The sequence below is a fragment of the Sorex araneus genome, chromosome X (genome assembly GCF_027595985.1).
Source record: "Sorex araneus isolate mSorAra2 chromosome X, mSorAra2.pri, whole genome shotgun sequence".
Classification (NCBI taxonomy): domain Eukaryota; kingdom Metazoa; phylum Chordata; class Mammalia; order Eulipotyphla; family Soricidae; genus Sorex; species Sorex araneus.
In genome coordinates this window covers 115514226-115535760 of record NC_073313.1, presented here as the reverse complement: position 1 = coordinate 115535760, position 21535 = coordinate 115514226, and the positions used below count along the sequence as shown (strand labels likewise).

The 21535-nt window shown below is 39.3% G+C and overlaps 1 non-coding gene across 1 annotated transcript; it reads right to left on the bottom strand.

The window, feature by feature from the left end:
* Positions 1 to 844: 844 nt before the first annotated feature.
* LOC129400696 (small nucleolar RNA SNORA19) lies at positions 845 to 972 on the bottom strand. Its single transcript, XR_008627883.1, has one exon. It is a non-coding gene; the product is annotated as a small nucleolar RNA SNORA19 (small nucleolar RNA).
* Between the last annotated feature and the right edge of the window lie 20563 nt (positions 973 to 21535).

Sequence of the window (21535 nt, the reverse complement as noted above, 5' to 3'; positions counted from 1 at the left end):
GGTTTTCACTACAGGTACTGAAAAATTAAGAACTGAATGCTGAAAGTAGGTAAATTTGAGTTTTCTTCAAGGTTGTTTTCTAAACCACTTTGCCCTACCCTGCTTCATCAGTGTATGAGGATCCTGGCCTCAAAAAAATTAAGGAGACAGTTTTTTTCAAAACGAAAATGGGTTTATTTGGAAATGCGACAAAAAGCAGTTTGGAAAGTGTGATCTTGTGATGAAATATGTACATATGTCCCTAGAAATGAGAAGAAAAACTGTTGGGTATCTGAGATGGTTCAGTGGCTGAACGCCTGCCTTGAAGGCCTAAGGAAATCCCCAGCACTAGCAACCACCCCACACAAACAGTGTCATCCACATGCGAGTGCCACCACACATGCCCAGGGCCATCTTAGTACACCATCATTTTTTCACATTTTTGTAGCATGCAATTTTTTCTTTGATTTCAACACTGTGATTTATTTATGTATGCATTTACAGTGTGTTTTCAGGCACACAGTGTTTTCCCTTTTTCTGCATAAAAGACACAAGGTCAGTCATAATGGCTATTTATTCAGTTCTTTTAATCTGCAGTGTTTACAGATGCACACACACAGCTTTGTTTCAGAGGCAGGAAAAGAAATGGAATCTGAGAACATCACAGAGTTGGAATTATAATCCAAGGACACTATTATTTAATGATTTCAACCATTAAATAACACTACCAATGTTCCTCAAACACACCATCTTTCAAACTCTAGATTCATAGAACAAGACACACTTGAAAGGCCAAGTGTGTGTGTGGAATGTTCTGATTTGTGAGGTTGTACCACTCAGCTAACTCAGCAGAGCCATCTCATAAAGCTGTCTGAAGGAGACTGGCAGTATTACTATTTAATAATACTGCTAATTAGCTTCAACTATTATGCAGCACATGAGTACTAACACTTCTCACGAGAACGTTACGAAACAGGTCAATGAAATGTGCACCAGTGTTTTCCTCTGCACTCCCACTATCCCTCTTCCTCATCCCCCTAGTGCTTATCCCAGATCCGCTATGACCCCTCAACCTGATTCCTTGATTGTTAGATTTTCTAAATTTAATTATTGTAGTTTTTGTCCCATGCTTAGGGTGGTATTGGATTCATGGTTTAGATATGTAGAGATACTTTCATCTTCATCTTCTTCCCCCCTCCGCTCTCTCTTTCACTGGCATTTTTGTTTCTGTAATCTAAAGCCATCATTGACCTCCATTTGTTACTTACCTTTCTCTTGACATACTATTCTATATACCACAAATTAGTGAGAGCCTCTGGGGTTTGACCTTGTCCTTCTCACTTACTTTACTTAATATAGGATCCTCCTATTCCATTCAGTTGCTGCAAATTACGTATTTCATCATTCCTCGTGAGTGACTGTGTAGTATTTCATTGTGTCTATATACCAGAGCTTTGCTTATCCATTCTTCTGTCATTGGAACTTGTGTTACTTTCATAACATGTCTATTATACTAAGATTGCAGTGAAGATAGGTACACATATATCTTTAATGAATGGATATTTTTTAAATATTTGCAATTTTTAATTTTTATTTTATAATTATTTTTTACGTATCTTAACACATTTAAACTTAATCATCATGAGACACACAGTTGCAAAGTTGTTCATGATTGGGTTTCAGTCATACTATGTTCTAACACCTGTCTTTTCATCAGTGTACATTTCCCACCAATGTCCCCAGTTATCCTTCCTCCCCCACCTGTGCCTCTATGGCATGTACTTCCCTGCTCCTCCTTTTCCTTTGATATTGTGGTTTGCAATATAGATACTGAAAGGCCATCATGGAAATCCCTTTACATACTTTAAACATTCAGTTCTTGTCCAGAGTGATCATTTCCAACTATTATTGTCAGAGTGGTCCCTTCTCTATTTTAACTGCCTCTATGCCAGTCATACTTGTGGCAAGCTTCCAACCATTGGCCAGTCTTCCTGTGCCCTGATTTTTTCTGTCCTTGGATATTAGTCACATACTACTTTTTTTTTATATTCTACAGATGAGTGCAGTCATTCTTGTATATCATGGTCCTCTCCTTCTGACTCATTTCACTCAGCATGATACTCTCCATGATTGGATATTTTTGAGGTTTGGGGGCAAATACCATGAAGTGTTATCACCAAATCATATGCTAGCTTTATTTTTAGTTTTCTTAGAAATACCAATAATTTTTTCCATAAGGACCAAAGTAGATAACATGAGAGTGCATTGAGAGTAGAAAACCAGCCGTGCATGAGAGTGCCTTTTTAACTATACTTTTGTCAGCACTGGTTATTCCTATCCTTCCTAATATATGCCATCCTCACTGGTATGAGGTGATATCTCATTGTCATCTTAATTGGTTTCCCTGAAATAAGTGTGAGCGTTTTTTCATATGCCTACTGGCCATCTGTCTATCTTCCACTGAAAAGTGCTTGTTCATATCTTTCTATTTTTTAATACAGTTTTTGAATTTGTTGATATTAATCTTTGTGAGTGCTTTGAATATCTTGAATATTAACCCTTTATCTGACATATTGTGTGAAAATATTTTGTTTCAATAAGTAAGGTATCTTTAATTTTACCCTGTGTTTTTTTATTTACCATGCAGAAACCTTTTTGCTTTATGTAGTCATATTTATTCTTGTCTATTGTTTTTCTCAATGGAGTCGTATCATTGAAGACATAAAGAAGTCCAAATATTGGAGGGCTCTTCCTGTATTTTACTCAGTGTGTCTGGTCTAATGTCAAGGTCTTTGATTCACTTTGAACAATTTTTTTGTGTAAGGTGAACGATATGGATGGTATTTCTTCTTCCTTCTTCTGCTTCTCCTTCTTCTTTTTCCTTCTCTTCCTCCTTTCCCCTTCTCCCCCTTCTCCCCCTCCTCCTCCCCTTCCAACCTTCCTCTCTCTTACTTCTCCTTACACTCCCCCTCTTCCTATTCCTCGTCTTCTTCCTATTCTTCCTCTTCATCCTTCTCCCCCTCCTCCTCCCCTTCCAACCTTCCTCTCTCTTACTTCTCCTTACACTCCCCCTCTTCCTATTCCTCGTCTTCTTCCTATTCTTCCTCTTCATCCTCCTCCTCCTCCTCCTCCTCCTCCTCCTCTTCTTCTTCTTCTTCTTCTTCTTCTGCTTTTGCTTCTTCTTCTTCCTTTCCTTCTGCTTCTGTTGCTGCTTCTTCTGCTTCTGATGCTGTTACTTCTGCTTCTTCTGCTGCTTCCCCTACTTCTGTTTTTGCTTCTTTCTTTCTTTCTTTCTTTCTTTCTTTCTTTCTTTCTTTCTTTCTTTCTTTCTTTCTTTCTTTCTTTCTTTCTTTCTTTCTTTCTTTCTTTCTTTCTTTCTTTCCTTCCTTCCTTCCTTCCTTCCTTCCTTCCTTCCTTCCTTCCTTCCTTCCTTCCTTCTTTCTTTCTTTCTTTCTTTCTTTCTTTCTTTCTTTCTTTCTTTCTTTCTTTCTTTCTTTCTTTCTTTCTTTCTTTCTTTCTTTCATGTTTGAAATGTAGCTATCTAACTTTCCTAATATTTGTTGGAGAGGCTATCCCTACTTCAATTCATATATAAACCAAATTCTTTTGTCAGACATTATTTGACAGTTTGCCTGAGGGTTTATCATTGTGTATTCCATTCTAACTCATTGGTCTACTAGCAAACCTTATTCCTATATTATGTTGTTTTTATTACTATGGCTTTATAGTATAGTATAGATTCAAGTAAAAAACGATAATAACTCCCATTTTATTCTCAGAATGGATTTGACAATTAGAGGATTTTTTTTATGACTTCGTACAATTTTTTGGTTGGAGTGATAGCACAGAGGTAGGGCGTTTGTCTTGCACAAGGCAAACCCAAGTTCGATTCCTCCTCTCCTCTCAGAGAGCTCAGCAAGCTACCGAGAGTATCTCGCCCACACAGCAGAGCCTGGCAAGCTACCCATGGCATATTCATTGTGCCAAAAACAGTAACAAATCTCACAATGGAGACGTTACTGGTGCCCCCTCAAGCAAATCGATGAGAGATGGGATGACAGTGACAGTGACCGTACAGATTTTTGTCAATGACTGTTCTATGGGCTGGAGCAATAGCACAGCATTAGGGTGTTGGCCTTTCATGCGGCCGACCTGTGTTTGATTCCTCTGCCCCTCTCGGAGAGCCCGGCAAGCTACCGAGAGTCTCTTGCCCGCCCGCAAGGCAGAGCCTGGCAAGCTACCCGTGGTGTATTGGTTATGCCAAAAACAGTAACAATAAGTCTCACAATGAGAGATTACTGGTACCCGCTTGAATAAATCAATGAGCAATGGGATGACAGTGACTGTTCTATGCTCTTTAAGAATTTCATTGATATTGAATCTATTTAATAATTTAGATTGGATGATCATTTTGACAATGTTGATTCTTACAAAAAAAGCATGAAATATTTTTCTATTTCTTGAGGTCCTCTATTATTTTCTTTCTTAAGTGATTTATAGTTGTCTGGATAAAGGACTTTCACCTCTTTTGCTAAGTTGATTCCTAAATACTTAACGATTTTTGGCACAATTTTGAATGCTGTAGTCTCTTTGATCTCTTTCTGTTCTAGATCACTATTTGCATATAATAATGTACTATATTTTTGTGTGTTGAATTTGTAGCCTATTACTTGATATGCTGGTTAATTATTTCTAAAAGTCTTTTAGTGGAATCTTTAGGGTTTTGCACATATTGCAAATAGTGATAGTTTGTTTGCTTTTCTCAGTTTGATCAATTTGATTTATTTTTTTTATCTATTTAGTACTATATTGAATAAAAGCTGGGAAAGTGGACATCCTTTCTTTCTGTCTGACTTCAAAGGGAATAGTTTTAGCTTTTTACTGTTGAATATAGTATCTGTTGGTTTATTATAAATGGCTGTTACTATCTTTATGCTCATCTTGTTGAGGGGTATTTTAATTTGTCAAAAGCTTTCTCTGCATTGATTGATATATCTTATGATTTCATCTTTCCATTTGTTGATATGTTATATTAAATTAATTGATTTGCATATATTGAGTCATCCTTACATACCTAGTATAAATCCCACTTGATCATGGTGTATGATCCTTTGATATGCTGTTGGATTGGATTTGCTAAGATTTTTTTGAGGTTTCTTTTTGCATTAATATTCATCGGGGAAATTGAAGGGTTTTTTTTTGTTTTTTGATTTTTCTTTTTTAAGTTTTATTTGATTTTTATAAAGTAGTTCAAAATATTTGATTACATTTAATATTTGAACACCAATCCCACCACCATTACACCTTCCCACCACCATATTTTGGATGTTTTCATCCAGAACCCCAACCCTGCCCCAAAGCAGAACCAAAATAATTTATTTTGTATTGTTTGTTATGAATGAACAACTGAAAATGCTCCAAAAAGCTTTCCTAAGAGGAGAGAGTGTGAAGATTGTCACTCTATGTCACTCAGGGGCCATTAAGCCCTCCTTACTTTTTAAAAAAACTTTTTTATGTTTATTTTTTATTTTTTACAGACTTACAACTTTTCGTGTTTGTGTTTCAGTCACACAATACTCAAGTACCCATCCCTCCACCAGTGCCCATACTCCACCACCGATGATCCCAGTATCCCTCCCAACCCCCACCCCATCCCCCCCACCCCACCTCACCTCTGTGGCAGGGCATTCCCTTTTGTTCTCTCTCTCCTTTTGAGTGTTGAGGTTTGCAATAGAGGCACTGTGTGGTCATCGTGTTTGGTTTATAGTCTATTTTCAGCACGTATCTCCCGTCCTCGAACCACACTTTACCTGGTGTTCCCTTCTCTATCTGAGCTGCCCCTTCCCCCAGCGTGTGAAGCCAGCTTCCAAGCCTTGAAGCCAACCTCCTGGTACTTATCTCTACTATTCTTGGGTGCCAGTCTCCCACATTGTTACTTTATACTCCACAGATGAGTGCAATCTTTCTATATCTGTCTCTCTCTTTCTGACTCATTTCACATAGCATAATACATTCCATGTTGATCCACTTATATGCAAAGGTCATGACTTCATCTTTTCTAACAGCAGCATAGTATTCCATTGTGTAGATGTACCAGTTTCTTTAACCAGTCAACAATTCTCGGGCACTCAGGTTTTTTCCAGATTCTGGCTATGGTAAACAGAGCTGCAATGAACATTTGAGTGCAAATGTCATGTCAACTATACTTTTTTGACTCTCCGGGATATATTCCCAGGAGTGGTATCGCTGGGTCAAATGGGAGCTTAATTTCTAATTTTTTGAGGAGTGTCCATACTGTTTTATTAAAGGGCTGAACCAGTCGGCATTCCCACCAGCAGTGTAAGAGGGTCCCTTTTTCTCCACATCCAGGCCAACAACGATTGCTTTTGTTCTTTTGGATGTGTGCCAGTCTCTGTTGTGTGAGGTGGTATCTCATGGTTGTTTTGATCTGCATCTCTCTGATGATTAATGATGAAGAGCATTTTTGCATGTGTCTTCATTCTCATTTGTTTCCAGGTATCTTTTGAATTCTTCCTTGACTTCCTTCCTGATCCGCTCATTGTTCAACATTGAGTTGTTTAATTTCCAAGTGTTTGATTTGGTTCTCCGTGTCTGTGTGTGAGTAGCTTCTATCTTCAGTGCATCGTGGTCTGAAAAAATAGTTGATACAATTTCTATCTTCTGTGAGGTATGTTTTGTGACCCAGCGCGTGTTCTATTTTAGAAAATGTTCTGTGTGCACTGGAAAAGAATGTGTACTCTTTCTTTTTGGGGTGTAAGGACCTGTATAGGTCTGTTAGTTCTTTCTCTTCTATTTCTTCCTTCAGAGCCAGTGTTTCCTTGCTGAATTTTGTTCTTGTTGATCTATGCAGAGGTTATAAGGCAGTGTTGAAATCTCCAACTACTCTTGTATTGCTGGCGATGTCCTTCTTAAAATCTGTTAGCAGTTGTTTTAAGTATTTAGCTGGTCCCTCATTGGGTGCATATACATTTAAGAGTGTGATTTCTTCCTGTTGTGCATAACACTTGATAAATAGAAAATGTCCTTCTCTCTCCTTTCTGATCTTTTTCAACCTGAAATCTATGTTGTTGGATACTAGTATGGCCACCCCAGCTTTTTTGAGGGAGTTGTTTGCTAGCAAGATTGTTTTCCATCCTTTAATTTTGAATCTGTGTTTGTTTTGATTATTCAGATGTGTTTCTTGTAGGCAGCAGAGTATTGGTTTCAGTTTCTGGATCCATTTTGCCATTCTGTGTCTCTTGATAGGTGCATTTAGACCATTGACATTGAGAGAGATCATTGTCATGGGGTTTTTCTGCCATCTTTCTATAAGGGTTTGTTGCACTTATGGGTGTTTTCTTTCTTGTCTTACAGAGCCCTTTTAGTCTTGAAGTAAATAAATTTCATTTATTTACTTTTTATTAGTGAATCACCACGAGGTACAGTACAGGCTTACAAACTTTCATGCTTGTGTTTCAGTCATACAATGATCGAGTATCCATCCTTCCACCAGTGCCCATTTTCTACCACCAATGGTCCCAGCATCTCTTCCACAACTCCCACCCCGTCCCCGCCAACCTGCCCTGCCTCTGTGGTGGGACATTCCCTTTTGCTCCCTCTCTCCTTTTGGGTATTGTGGTTTGCACTAGAGGTAAGGTGTGGTTTTCTTTTTATCATCTCTATTTGCTCTGGATATTAGTGTGAGTTCTGCTTTATTGGAGCTGTTTGGGAGGGTTTCTATATATTCAAAATTGTGGAAGAGATTGAGAAGTCTGGTTGGTAAGTCTTCTTTGAAAAATTGGTAGAATTCACCAATGAATCTGTGTGGAAAAAGGCTCTTGTTATAGGGGATATTTTAATTACTCTTTAAATTTCCTTGCTGTTCAGATTTTCTACCTCCTTCAATTTTGTGAGGTAAAGGTTTCTAGAAATTCATCAATTTCTCCAGGATCTTCACCTTTACAATATAGAGTTTATAGTAACCTTTTGTGTTGCTGAGGAGATTGTTATGATTTCTTTCCTGTCATCTCTGGTCTAATTTATTTCTATTTTTCTTTGTTATTCTAGCTAAGGGTTTGTCTATATTCTTTATTCTTTCAAAGAACTATCTCCTAGACCCTTTGTATTGTTTTCTTGATTTCTGTACATTGATTTCTGTTCTAGCTGTAATTATTTCCTTCCTTTTTCTAGTTTCAGGATTCATTTGTTGCTCCTTTTCTAGGCTCTTATGATAAGCGATTAGAGTATGGATTTGTCTTATTTTTCTTCCCTACTGTACCCTGTTTTGCTGTGAATTTCTGCTTTGGTGGTGCCTTTGTTGCGTGCCATAGGTTTTCATAGTTTGTTTCTCCATTATTATTCATATCAAGGAATTTTTCACTTTCTCTTTTATTTCCTCCATGATTAAGTTATGATAGGAAGCATTTTGCTCAGTGCTGATATGGCTCGCTACATTCAGAATTCTGTTGATCTGGCTTGCTATTAGATTCTTTGTTTCCTTGATTTAACTGTTATGGATTCTTTTACATGCTGAATCAAATCTTCTTTGAGTTGATTGTCAATCAAATTGAAGGAGATGAAGTTTATTTCTTTTTTTCTATTGCCATTGCATAGAGCATGCATTCAAGGTCTTCCTTCACCACGTTCAAAAATTTTGATTGAATTCTTGGACTTGCTTGGACTTCTTACCTTGCCTGCTGGAGCAATAGAATTGCTTGGTTTTCCTGTTCTTGGGTAGTGACAGTGGAGTTTTATTTTCCTGATTATATGAGTACTGACCTTACAATACATTGCTGTACACAAACAGGCTATTGCTTATGCTTCTGATATTCTGATAATTTCTATTACCATGCACTGCAGCAGTATAGACAGGACTAGATCTAGATCCTCCCTTTTAGTTGAAGGGGCTGCTAAGGGATAGTTATGGGGCATATTCTGGTACTAAAGTAAGGTCCTGTAGTTTCCCATCAGCCCTTAGAGTGTGTGAGGTGGGAGGTGTAAGCAGTTGCTCAGATGCCTTAGAGTCCCCACGGTCCTGGGTATCACAAGTCCACTGGGGCTAAGGGTGAAGGGGTTTCCTGCCCCCCTCAGCTATACTGGAATGGACAAATTTTAGATTGGAAGCAACTGGCATAAATCTTAATGGCTGGATTGTGGGCACAGTGTCCTCTTGCACCATTTGTTACCTGTGGCACATACAAGTGTGCCATCTGCAGTGCACAAACAACCAAATGTGTGCAAGCATTGTAGCTGAGTGTGTGTGAACCACACAGCCTGTGAGAACCACAGCCAAGTGAGTGTGACTCCCTGCCATTGAAACAATAATAACAGGGAAGGGAGATATAATAATAACAGGGGGAAAATGCGTCAATAACAGAATTGTTTCTATATAGATTTTTAGGCTTGTTATAAAAATGGAATTCATCTAAGGAAACTGAGTTTGAAATAAAGTGACGTTTTATTTGACAGGTCTGGCATTGTTTCTTAGAGTTGTTGCTGGGCAAGGAGCTTCCTCCTTCCTCATCTGAGACAATAAAGTAGCAACATTTCTTTACAGACATGCCATACCTGTCTCTTCTCTCTGGGATTTGTAGTATGGGATGAGTATGTATGTGTAAAGATTCTCTTCTAGACTTCCAACTTCATTTAAGTGGAGTTTTACATATATTAATTTTCTAAGAGTCTTCTAAATTGAGCCTTCTGATCAACTGCTGGCTTTGCTTTTCAATGAGTTGGTCCTTCAGGTTCTTACTTTTCATCAGACTGCAGATATTTTGCTCAGACTTGATTTGCATGAGCTTTTTGGACTCTAGATTTCCTTTACCATTTGTCATACTGAAATACATGGTCCTTAAAAAAACTGCATGGGTTTAAATTGAGGCTGTTCTGCCACTTACTAGCTCTGTGACCTTGGACAAGAGAATTATGCTCTTAGGACTTCAGTTCCTTCAGAAACAGGAGGAAAAATTTAATGTCTACATAATTGAGTTGTTATGAGAGTTAAAGTATGTAAAAGGCTAATCATATCAGTGATTTTGGAAGGCACCAGAAGTACTCTAGGCAATGTTGGAACAATGATTAGCAGAGATCTCTTTGGCTTACTGCAGCATTACTCCATCAAATTCAGTTACATGAAGATAGTCTCTTTGCAGCTTATTATAGATTCCTTAGTCACTACCTGGTTCCCAGAACAATTTTTGCATATTATGTAATATAAAGTATTTCAAAAGAGATAAAATTTAAAGTGGCCTATGGTAAAGATAGTTATAAGACATGCCTTACACATATCTTTTTTCCTTTTCTTGTTAGATGGTTTCTAAACATGCCTCTGTGATTCATTGTAGTAGAGTTGGAAAATAACTGGCTTCTGGAACTAAAGGACCTTAAATTAAATCCCTTATTACCATTTAATGGCAGTTGGGGCTCAGAGCAAGTCACCCCGAGACATGTCAAAAATGGCATGCTGATTATTTTAAATTAAAGTTAGTTGAGAAAAAGCCAATGCAAGAATGACACTCTAAACCCCTCTGTCTCCCAGAAAATAGAAAATAAATCTCAAATGTGAAAGACATCCTCCCTGTACCAGGAGATAAAAAGACATCCTTATTAGTACAAAGAAGGAATGTAGGGCCTGTTTAGTCTCTGCAAATGAGATCTGCTTAGTTTCTTACTAAATTAGTGTATAAGGAAACTTGCTTTGTGCTGTCTATTCCTCACAAGTTTATTGATTCTCTGTCTAAAAGTTATATAAATCACATGCTTTCACAAAACCCATATTTGTGGTTCATATACACTCAAAATTAATTAATTTTTTTTCTCTGGTTAAAGGTCTTTTATTTTCAGGGATGTCTTAGTCAGGATCCTAGAAGAGTAGAAAAAATAATTTTTTCTCCTTTGACCGTGTGAGACAGGATAAGCTACTGACTCATTTTGTGATTTAGTTTCCTTAAGGGATCCCAAACAACATTGCTGCTGGATCAATCTCAGTACATGTGGGGAATTGCTTGAGATAGAGCTTGGAGCCTCATACTTGCAAGGCAGGTGCCTTTGGCATTGCTATCTTTGCCACCTCCATCCCAAAGACAGTTTCTGGAAAATATTTATTTGGGGGCCACAGCCAGCAGTACTTAGGGTTTACTCCTTGCTCTCGGCTCAGGGATCATTCCTAGTTAGCTAAGGGTACCATATGGGAAAACAGGGATGAGGCCTGAGTCAGCTACATTCAAGTCCTACTCACTGTACTATTACTCCATTCCCTTGAAGATTCATTATAAAACAATATAGAAATTTCACACAGGTTTGGAAATCCCCATATTTTTTACCTGTATGTATCCTGGGTGTGTAAGCAGGCTAGTATTGACAACTCGAAAGTTCAGGTTCTTCCCACCGCTGCTGAGATGTGACCCCGGGGGCCGCATGCGCGTGCGGCTCCTCCGCAGCTGCATGAACGTGAATCCAGACCCAGCTGAACCAAATTCAACATGGGCAGCTCCTTGCAGATTGTCTCCAGCCTGAGAACCAAGCTGAGACCACATGCTCGCCCAGGAGGGGAAAGGTATTTCTCTCTCTCTCGCCTGTCCCTTCCCGGGGATGAAGGGCGTGGGGACCGCCATATTATGACGGCCACAGATGGGGTTTACAAGCTTGCAATGATCGAATCCAAAACCTCATTTCTCTTCACAACAGGTCTGACTCTAGTGGGGTGCTCCTAATAATAATGGTGAGGTTTATGTTGAAGTATTGAATGTAACCAAAGTAAATAGAAAGTAAAGTGAAATTTATCAGTTACAAGACGGGGGCGGTGCAGGGGTGGGTGGGATGGGAGGTGTACTGTGGGTTTTTTTTTTTTGTCTTCGGTGGTGGGATATGGGCACTGGTGAAGCGATGGTTGTTTCAGCATTGTATGACTAAGACTTAAGCCTGAAAGCATTGTAATTTTCCACATGGTGATTCAATAAAATATTTTTTTAAAAAAATATTTAAAAAAACAAAACAAAACAAAAAGTTCAGGTTCTGTTTCTAGCTGTCCTTATATGTGACTTTGCAACAGCTTCTTACTCTCTCAGTAACACATATATAATGAGTCCTAAAATCAGGAAAATTGATTCAAAAATCTCTTAAAAGAATATATATATATAAAAGAATATATAAGGAATTGTTTCAGTGCTTATGCTTAGAAGTAGCAGCAGAGATAAACAAGTCTGGTAGGTGTGTATAAAAGCTGGACTCTGACCAGAATCTCAAACAATGATTTATTTGCTGATAATTTGTTTCTTCCCACAAAGAATATAAGAAAAATTTAGGAGGCCAGAATTTGGAATCGAATTTCATCTGTCAGACTATCAGGTTGTATGGCTTTATGCACGTTAATGATTCCTTGAGTAACTTCAATTTTTTTCAGCTGAAAAATAGAGAAAAATGTATGATCTACCTCATTGGGCATGTGTGAAGACTGAGATAAAGCATATGATGCTCTTAGCTCAGTGCTTGGCATATAGCATGTGCCAAACACATGTGACCTATTATAATCATTTAGATGCACTTCCATATTTGCGTCCATCAGGGGAAATGGAGATGAGTAAAAGGACTAGTGCACACAAAGACATTGAATAAGACATTTGGGACCTGGGCACAGTATTATTGAAGAGTGTTCAATAAATGCAAATTAATCAAACCATCATGCAACTAAGGAAGGAAAAAATCTATACCAGAACCCATTAAGGATAGAACAAGTTTCAGGCAAATGAATGCAAAAGAGAACTTGTCAGGGAACTGGTTCTGGGAGTTGTAGAATGGACAGGAAGAAGAAATCAGTTCATTAGCACCATGTTAGCCAGAGTCATAGCTCGAACCACATGCCTTGAAATAAGGCCCATTTAAGGGTTGAGGCAGAGTGAGAAGACAAGAGGCTATACAAAATCATAAAAAGGCCCTGACTCTCAAGATTATAGGACTGTATCCATTTAATAAACAATAGAAGGGTATTGATCACCTGCAAGGTACCCTTATGGTATCTGAAAACAATATTCTCCCCAAAGCTACGTTGCTCTGTGAACTCAGCCAGATTGCCAGTCTTATTCATCTTCATTTATTAAGCTAATATTTATTGAAAGTGAAGACAGTAGACTGTAGTGATAGCACAGAAGGTAGGGCGTTTTCCTTGCACGTGACCAATCCGGGTTAGATTCCTCCGTCCCTCTTAGAGAGCCTGGCAAGCTACCCAGAGTATCCCACCCACACAGCAGAGCCTGGCAAGCTACCCGTGGCATATCCGATATGCCAAAAACAGTAACAACAAGTCTCACAATGGAGACATTACTGGTGCCTTCTCGAGCAAATCGATAACAATGGGATGACAGTGCTACAGTGCTACAGAAGTCGGTGGGTCCTCACGAGTGATTTATGTGAGGCAAAGAAGAGAGAGATGGTCACTTTCTTCCGATCCATTTCTGTTACCCAGGGACTGGCTGTGAAGTTTAGGACTGATAAATGAGCGAGTTCTAGGCCTTACCCAGGTCTTTTGGGTCCCTATTCTCACAGAAAAGAATTTCAGAAAGAGATGAGCAGTGAAGTAAAAACAGATTTTATTTAGAGGTTTTAGGAAAGAGAAGAGGGAGAGAAAGGAAGAGAGAAAAAGTATTGTGCTCAGGAGAGAGAAAGAGCGTTTCTTCAATGATGGAGAGAGGCCCAGTACAAGTCTCAAGAGGGGGGATGTAGGTGACACATGTGTTCTGGCACCACATGTGCTTGGCCACATGGACACAAGCAGCACACGGGATGCAGCAGCATATACATGCACTTCTTTAGTTCAAGTTGGCTTTTATAGTTTCCCCCCACCCCAAGCTGCCCCACATGGGGCTTTCTAGCTAGATAAGAGTCTGTTGCTCCTAGTGCCCAAGAACAGAAGACTGGTTAAGGAAACTTTGGTACATCTACGCAATGGAATACTATGCAGCCATTAGGAAAGATGAAGTTATGAAATTTGCTTATAAGTGTATGGTCTTGGAGAGTACCATGCAAAGTGAAATGAGTCAGAAGAGAGGGCCAGACATAGAATGACTGCACTCATTTGTGGAATATAAAATAACATAATATGAGACTGACACCCAAGGAACATAGGCAAAAGTGATAGGAATAGTGCTCCATAGTTGGAAGACTATCTCATGTGCTATAGAAGGCAGTTGGAACAGACTAAAGATCACTAAGTCAATGATAGTTGGAGGAATCATTTGGGATGAAAAATGTGTGCTGAAAGTAGATGAAGGACCAAACATGATAGTCTTTCAGTATCTATATTTCAAACCATAATGCCCAAAAGTAGAGAGAGAGTATGGGAGAAATTACTATAGAGGCAGCGGGAGGGTTGGAAAAGGTGGGGGGTATACTGGGGACATTAGTGATGGAGAATGTGCACTGGTGGAGGGATGGGTGCTCGATCATTGTATGACTGAAACTCAAACATGAAAGCTTTATAACTATCTCATGATTCAATTTTAAAAAAAGAGCTCATTGCTAGTCTGGTTGCCATCAGGGTAGCGTTTGGAGAGGTTGATGGTCCTCTTTGAAATTCCTTTCCTTGGCCTTTGTTCCTCTTGGACTTTTCTCTTCAGAGGGGGGAATCCAGTCATCTCTGGGTCAGTAGACACAAGGTAAAAAGTTTTATCAGGCTCCTGAACTCACAAGGTGGGCTCTTTGTAGCCTTAGGGATCTTGGATTATTTTCTTCCCAGGAATTCTGTTGCCATGGGGACCCTTCTCTGTTTACCTGCCTATATCTAATGAATACCAAGTATCAACTTTTGTAATAGGGATTAATTATGCAAATTAATTATACAAATAAAAGGAATACAAAAAGACTTCACTAATATTATTTTTTGTACTCCAACAAGAACCTACTTACTTTCTAGTCATCCTACTCCCCTATCCATATATAAGCAGCCTTTGTTTTCATTTCAACGATAAAACAACTAAGCATGCCTTCTGTGAGTTGTGGAATTGGCTTACAAGACCATTCAACTTGGTTCAGATGATACTTTTCTTATAAGTTGCAGTTGTCCTCTGATCTAATTCTTTGACTCACAACTTACAATGCTGTTTTCAGAGCAGACAACTATCCAGGTCAAGTGTTTCACTCAATGTTTCAAATATCACTAAGATTCTTCAGAGTCAGAGAGGTCATGGTATTGTAAATTTTATTTATAATAATTATATATAATATCTTTTGAAATACATATTAATAGCTGACTCAAATGGAACAAATAGCAAATTTTTATGTATTGAAAACCACTATAGAATTAATTTGTGCTTCTAAGTGATTTAGTTTTGGGTTTGCCTTATTTGTTATCCACTCTTATTATTTCTTTTTGGGGGAAAAGGTGGCTCTCAAGCGTTCTTGGAGGCCTACAGGGCTGCACAGTGTGGTGATTGTGGGAACCATGTGGTGCTGGGGATTGAACTGGTATTGGGTGCATATAAAACATGCGCCTTTACCACTACTATCTCTCTGCCCATCACACCCACTGTTTCTATTCAGTGCAAGAGTCCTCTTAGTTGGAAAGTTGAGCTAGTCAAAGTTTCTCTTTGCTATTTACCTGTATGAACTGTGACTATCTCTACACTGTGTAGCCAAAATCATATATATATATATACATATGTATGTACATATATATATATATATATATATATATATATAGCACTGTCATAGCACTGTCGTCCTGTTGTTCATCAAGTTGCTTGAACTGGCACCAGTAATGTCTCCATTGTGAGACTTGTCATTACTGTTTTTGGCATATCAAATACACCACGGGTAGCTTGCCAGGCTCTGCCATGAGGGCAGGATACTCTTGGTAGCTTGCCGGGCTCTCCGAGAGGGATGGAGGAATCAAACCCAGGTCAGCCACATGATCTCTTATAAGGGATTAATGTCTCGATGCTGAGATACAACAATCTTTGCTAATTTTCTTTGATCATCCTTTTAACAAATTATTTATAACAAGCAAATAAATTATCGAGAGCCTGCTATGGGGGCAGGCTTAATGGATGGGATGGGAAAATTGGAATTAATGGTGGTGGGAAGGTGCAATGGAGGTGGGATTTAAACTAATGACTTAGAGTAATTAAAAAACATTTAAGAATTCAAGTAAACTTTAAGAAATTGGCCCACTATAGTGGGACTATACACAATTCAATAGTACATAGATATATATTATCGAATCCAACAATAACATGCAAATACTGCTTATTCACTTCATTAAGTAATGATAAAAATGCCCTGTCTAATAAAAATAATAAATTAATCTTACCAAATTAGAAGGAACAGACACCTTGGGAAATAATTTTTGAGAGGTTCTTTAGCTTCCAAGTCAGTAGCTACTATGTGTTATTGACTTTCATTGTTTTATTGACTTTTCATTATTGACTTTCATTCAATATCTGCATCATATATGTAGAAATTGAAATGGAAAGTAAAACCACAACTATTACCAGGACCATCTATGTTCAAAGGTTTATATTTATCAAAACTTCATTCACATACTGATATAGCTTGAGTTAATAGTATAAATTTGGGCTTAAAATCTTCTAATATTTGTTGAGCAGGGAAGACAGAGGGACAAGTGAAAAAATAGAAATTTATTGAGATTCACTCACTCTTGGGTGGACCCTACTGACCTCTAGTGAGGTTCTGGGGCAGAGCAGCACCCGTGAGAGGCTCAGCGGGGGTTTCTAAAGTCTGTTGTCTCTTTGTCTGGAAAGGGACAAAGGACAGCATGGTTTCTGTGGCAGGGAAGGGACAATAGAAAGGTGTGTTCTCTTCTGAGGGAGTGAGGTAGAAGATAGTGTTGTTAGTTTGGCATTCCTTTATCCACAGGGGGCTGATGGAATGCCTCCTGATAGAATACTGTCCTGTCCTCCAGGGCAGGGGAGGGAGCTGGGTGATCCCCAGCAAATCTTATAGATAAGTCTCTTAAAAGTCACCAAACTCTTGATATTGGTACTGTCCATTTTCTAACCCTCTTTTTTCTGCCCATGCCAGTTAAAATGAACACTGTTCTCATCATTTGGCTACAAGCATTTTGCCTTGCAGCAGTAAATGGCTCAGGAGAACAAGAAATAATGAATTACCTTCTTTTCTCCAGTTCTGCACAAGGTGGCTAAGTACTTAGGAAATGTGGAAGAATGTAGGCCCAAGTGCTTTATATCTGAGAATTAACTACTCATTTCTATGCTTCAGAGAGTGTTCTTTAATCCGTTTCACAAAAAAAAATCAAGCTCTTCCATTTTAAGTCTGGTATTTCCATTAAAGTACTTCAAACCTAATATCAGTAATTTGGGTACAACTCATTTCAGGTAGTGCAATTTCTTAATTGAAGCCCTTTCTTGCCAGTTTTTTTTCCTGGACACTAAATCTAGTCCACTGGTAATCTATTTGAACATTCGTAGGCTTCCTTTCTCCAAATCTAATTCCACTGAACCCTTTCTTGGTTTCTGCCCTATTTTCTGCTTTGAGGCCTACCCTCAATCCACTCTCCCCTTCCTTTTGTGAGGAATTGGCCCAGATCAGAATGTAGGAATTAATTTACCTTTCTCAAGATTCTTTTTATAGGAGCCCGCATTGCAGAATAACTTGTTTTTCTGCCCCTGAGCAAGGAACTCGGATACAGGCGCCCCAGGTTGCAAGTCAGACCAGATAACCATATGCCTCTTAGATGCCTCTTACATGTCACAAGACCCATGACTGCCCTAAAACCCAGGAATTTTCTGAACATTGACACAAGTGCTGATCCCTAAAATTATAGGCTAAGGAGTGATGTCCTTCTAAATGGATTGGTAAGGAAAGTATGTATCATTACAAATCAATTGGCTGTAAAATGTGCGGGCTGTGCTGTAACGGCCACTGTAGGCTTATATAAGATTTCCTTTGACGAAGCTCGGGGTCTTGCCTCGAACACGAGGTCTGCGTGTCACTTTGTGCGTGTGTATGACCCTGTCTAGCCAGCTTAATAAACTACCCTCTTGCTGATTGCATTCCCGCGTGGTCCTTGTCTGCGGTGGGAGATCCTGAACCATGCCCTAAACACTTTCTCCTAAGATCTCTCAGCTATGGCACTATCTCAGCTCCTTGGGTTCTTGTATTTTCTTTTTCTACTCCTGGCATCCTCCTCTACCTTGGACCATCTGCCTCTCCTATGAGCACATCTGTCTCAGTTCACACCATTTGGGGGCAGAAAACCAAAGAATACTGGTACTCTGTGATTACAATAAAGTATGAGAATTGTCCCTTCTTTTTATAAATGTTGTAAAGTTAAAGACAGTGTGCAAATCCTTTTTAAAATAGTGATTCAGAGTGCCTGTTTTCCTGATTTGTAAACACGTACCAATAAAACTAGCAAAGGCAGAAATAAAAAAAATATGGCATCATTAACAATTCAAATAAATCCCTTTGAGCCTCGGGCTTTCAAACATATGTTATTTTACTGTTAGATGACACAGCCAGGTGCCTCTACTCTCTCCTTCCTGCTAAAAGCATTCTGCTTGTTTTTGAGACCTTCCTAAGTTCCTTTTTTTGCCTTATTTATACATCTAAAAGCATGATTATCATTTAAATGACATCTAAAAGCAACTGCTTAAGTTCATGTGAAGCATAGCTGTGAAAGGGGAGTGGGCAGGTTCTGCAACAAATCCCACTGGAAGCCTCCCTGGCTTTCCCCTCCTCAGATACATTTATCCACATGAACTCTCACTGCAGTGAACATCAAAGGCATTCTTGAGGGGGACAATAGACAAAGCCTCTTAGCCCAAATTGCTTGTCTAAAGCTGGAAGGAAAACATATTTAGGTTGGTTATGGTGGGATTGGGTCTGGGGGAGCAGGGAGTTACAAACAGCCTCTATGTAATTCTCACCTGTCAAGTTGCCATGATTCTACTCATCATCTCACACCTGTTTCTTCCTCACTGGGCATTCCACTACCTTGACCTCGTAACAGAAAAGAGATTTCTAATTGGGATTTGGGTGAAAAGCCCAATGATTATGGTATATTCATGTAAAGGAATATTGGGCTGATATAGAATAAGGTAGATTCACTTGAACTTGGGTAAAAAAATCATCCAGAAAATGTAAAATGTAAACAGGTGAGAGGTTTATATCTGAATCTCTCTATATACCAATATGAAATTTATGCTTTAAAAACCTCAACACTATAAACAGAATGTGTATTTAAAATAGTTGCAGGAGGAGAGATGGGGAAAGGAAGCTGACAATGTGTATTGCGAGGAAAACACTGTCTGGAACTTAAACTAGCCCAATGACAGGAAGGTCTTTGAGAAACAAGACCTCTCTGAGGAGCCTGGAAAACCTCTGAGATGCAGAATTCCAGGCTCAGAGCAATTCCTGGGAGGAGTCTAGAACAAAGGCCATGTGAAGAATATCAAAGAAAATCATTAACAGTTCAGAGCTCTCCCCCTTGGCAACCACCCTAGCAACAGACTTTGCTGGTGCAGTTTGGGAAAACTGTCTATAAACTAAGTCGGCACAGGAAAAAGCAAGCATTTCTCCATTTTGTGGTAACGGCCAGCATCTGTCTGAGATGTGTACTTTCTCCATGGCACGCATAGAGAATTTGGGAATTTGTTGCAGCTCTACTTGGAATGTGTACAGGACACTCTCTCCACTCCAGAGAAGCCCACACTCTGTCCTCTCATTTCCCAAATAAACTTAAGTTATTTCACTATTCATCTCCTTCCTACAATTCTCTTCTGTCGAACAAAGCATTATTTACAGAAAACTTGGGTCGAAATTGGAATGGGTTTTCTTTTATGTAAAGATAAATTTCTTGCTCCAGTCTGAGTTCCATGGCTCCCTTAAAAAGCAGGTGACTGGGATAATTTTCCATGCGGAACATAACAAGAATGACTTGGGTGCAGTTTGATGATGGCTATGTGGCGTTGGTAAGATGTAAGGTCTGTACTCTGCAGGTGCTCAAAGCAGACTTTCTTCAGTCTTAATCTTCCCCAGGCACTGTCATGGGTGATGGAAGTGGAGAAAAAGAAGGCAGCAGACTCCCCTCTGGAGGTGAGCTTTCCCTGTCAGTAAGAAGGGAACTCTATTGTTTGCAGGGTTGGGTTTAACCCATTACAAATACACCCCAGAAAAAAAAGCTCAGATCAAGGAATCAGTCCCCATCCCCCATATCATGATTGCCTCCCATAATCACTGTCACTATCATTCATCCCATTGCTCATCAATTTGCTCGAGCGGGCACCAGTAACATCTCCATTGTGAGACTTCTTGTTACTGTTTTTGGCATATCAAATACGCTACTGGGAGCTTGCCAGGCTCTACTCTGCGGGCGAGATACTCTAGGTAGCTTGCCCGAGAGGGGCAGAGGAATTGAACTCAGGTCGGCTGCATGCAAGGCAAATGCCCTACCCGCTGTGCTATCGCTCCAGCCCTGCCTCCCATAATAGCAAAACTAATTTTTCTCCATGACCTTAAACCAGTTTTAACTTCTAACTAGCTTATTTAGCTTCTGTATCTGTTAGGACCTGCTTAGCCAGAGAACTGCCATGACAGACTTTGTGGCCTCTGAGTGACTTAGGCCTCTTCCAGGAACAAGAAACTAGCTCACTTCTGGTAAACAAGGTGGAGAGTCACAAAGTGTTAAAGCAGAAAAACTAGATGTTTTTGTCAAAGATTAGGTCTCCAGAATGTAACTGTCAGGAAGTGGGCTGGATGTTGCAGACCAAAACCACAACAACAAAACATATGTACTCTATAGGTAATAGAAATTTGCTGAGTAATGCTAACTTGCCAAAATTATAGCATAAGAACTTGCTGAACCCAGTGCTCGGGTCCTTGTTGAAACGCGCTGTGTCAGGCAGATACTTGGACCCCAGCTAGCTGGAACAAACAATAAACCTCCCTGTGTGATTTGCATTATCGGCTCTGTTCTCTGTCCTCGAGGGGTGGTCGACTCCGGACCCTAACAGAACTTGCTTCTGCTCATCACAGCTTCTGCAACCACTTGTCCATTGCATCCATTGTCTGAGTAGGATGCGAGTATTTTCTATATAAACTCATCCTTGACTGTACTCTGGGCCTCAAGTTCTTAGGGATGCTAGTCTGTTCTCTGTTGCTGCTTTCTTTATTAAAGACCCCTAATTTGGCCTAATTTAGTGGTGCTTATTTGTGTCTACTGAAATTCCCTTGTAACAGAGGTCATCACTTCTTTTCTTCCCACTTCACATAAGTCACCTACTACAAAGATATTAAAACGAAGTGAATATAAGGCCTGCAGGTTACACACTACTAATGTTAGATAGGGAAGTTGATAGGTATTGATGGGGGCTTTCATCTATTATTTTATGTACTTCAAAAAAATTAACAATGAACAGAGAATTATCCCTGTAACATATAAATGAAGAAAAGGAAGATGACTTCAGGATTGGAAATAAGACCTATGTAATCCTTATAAACATTGCCCTTGAGTCCTTTATTCTTCTCATCTACCAATACAACTTGAAAGTACCTCAGGCTACAGAGGACCAGTTTGATTCCTCAA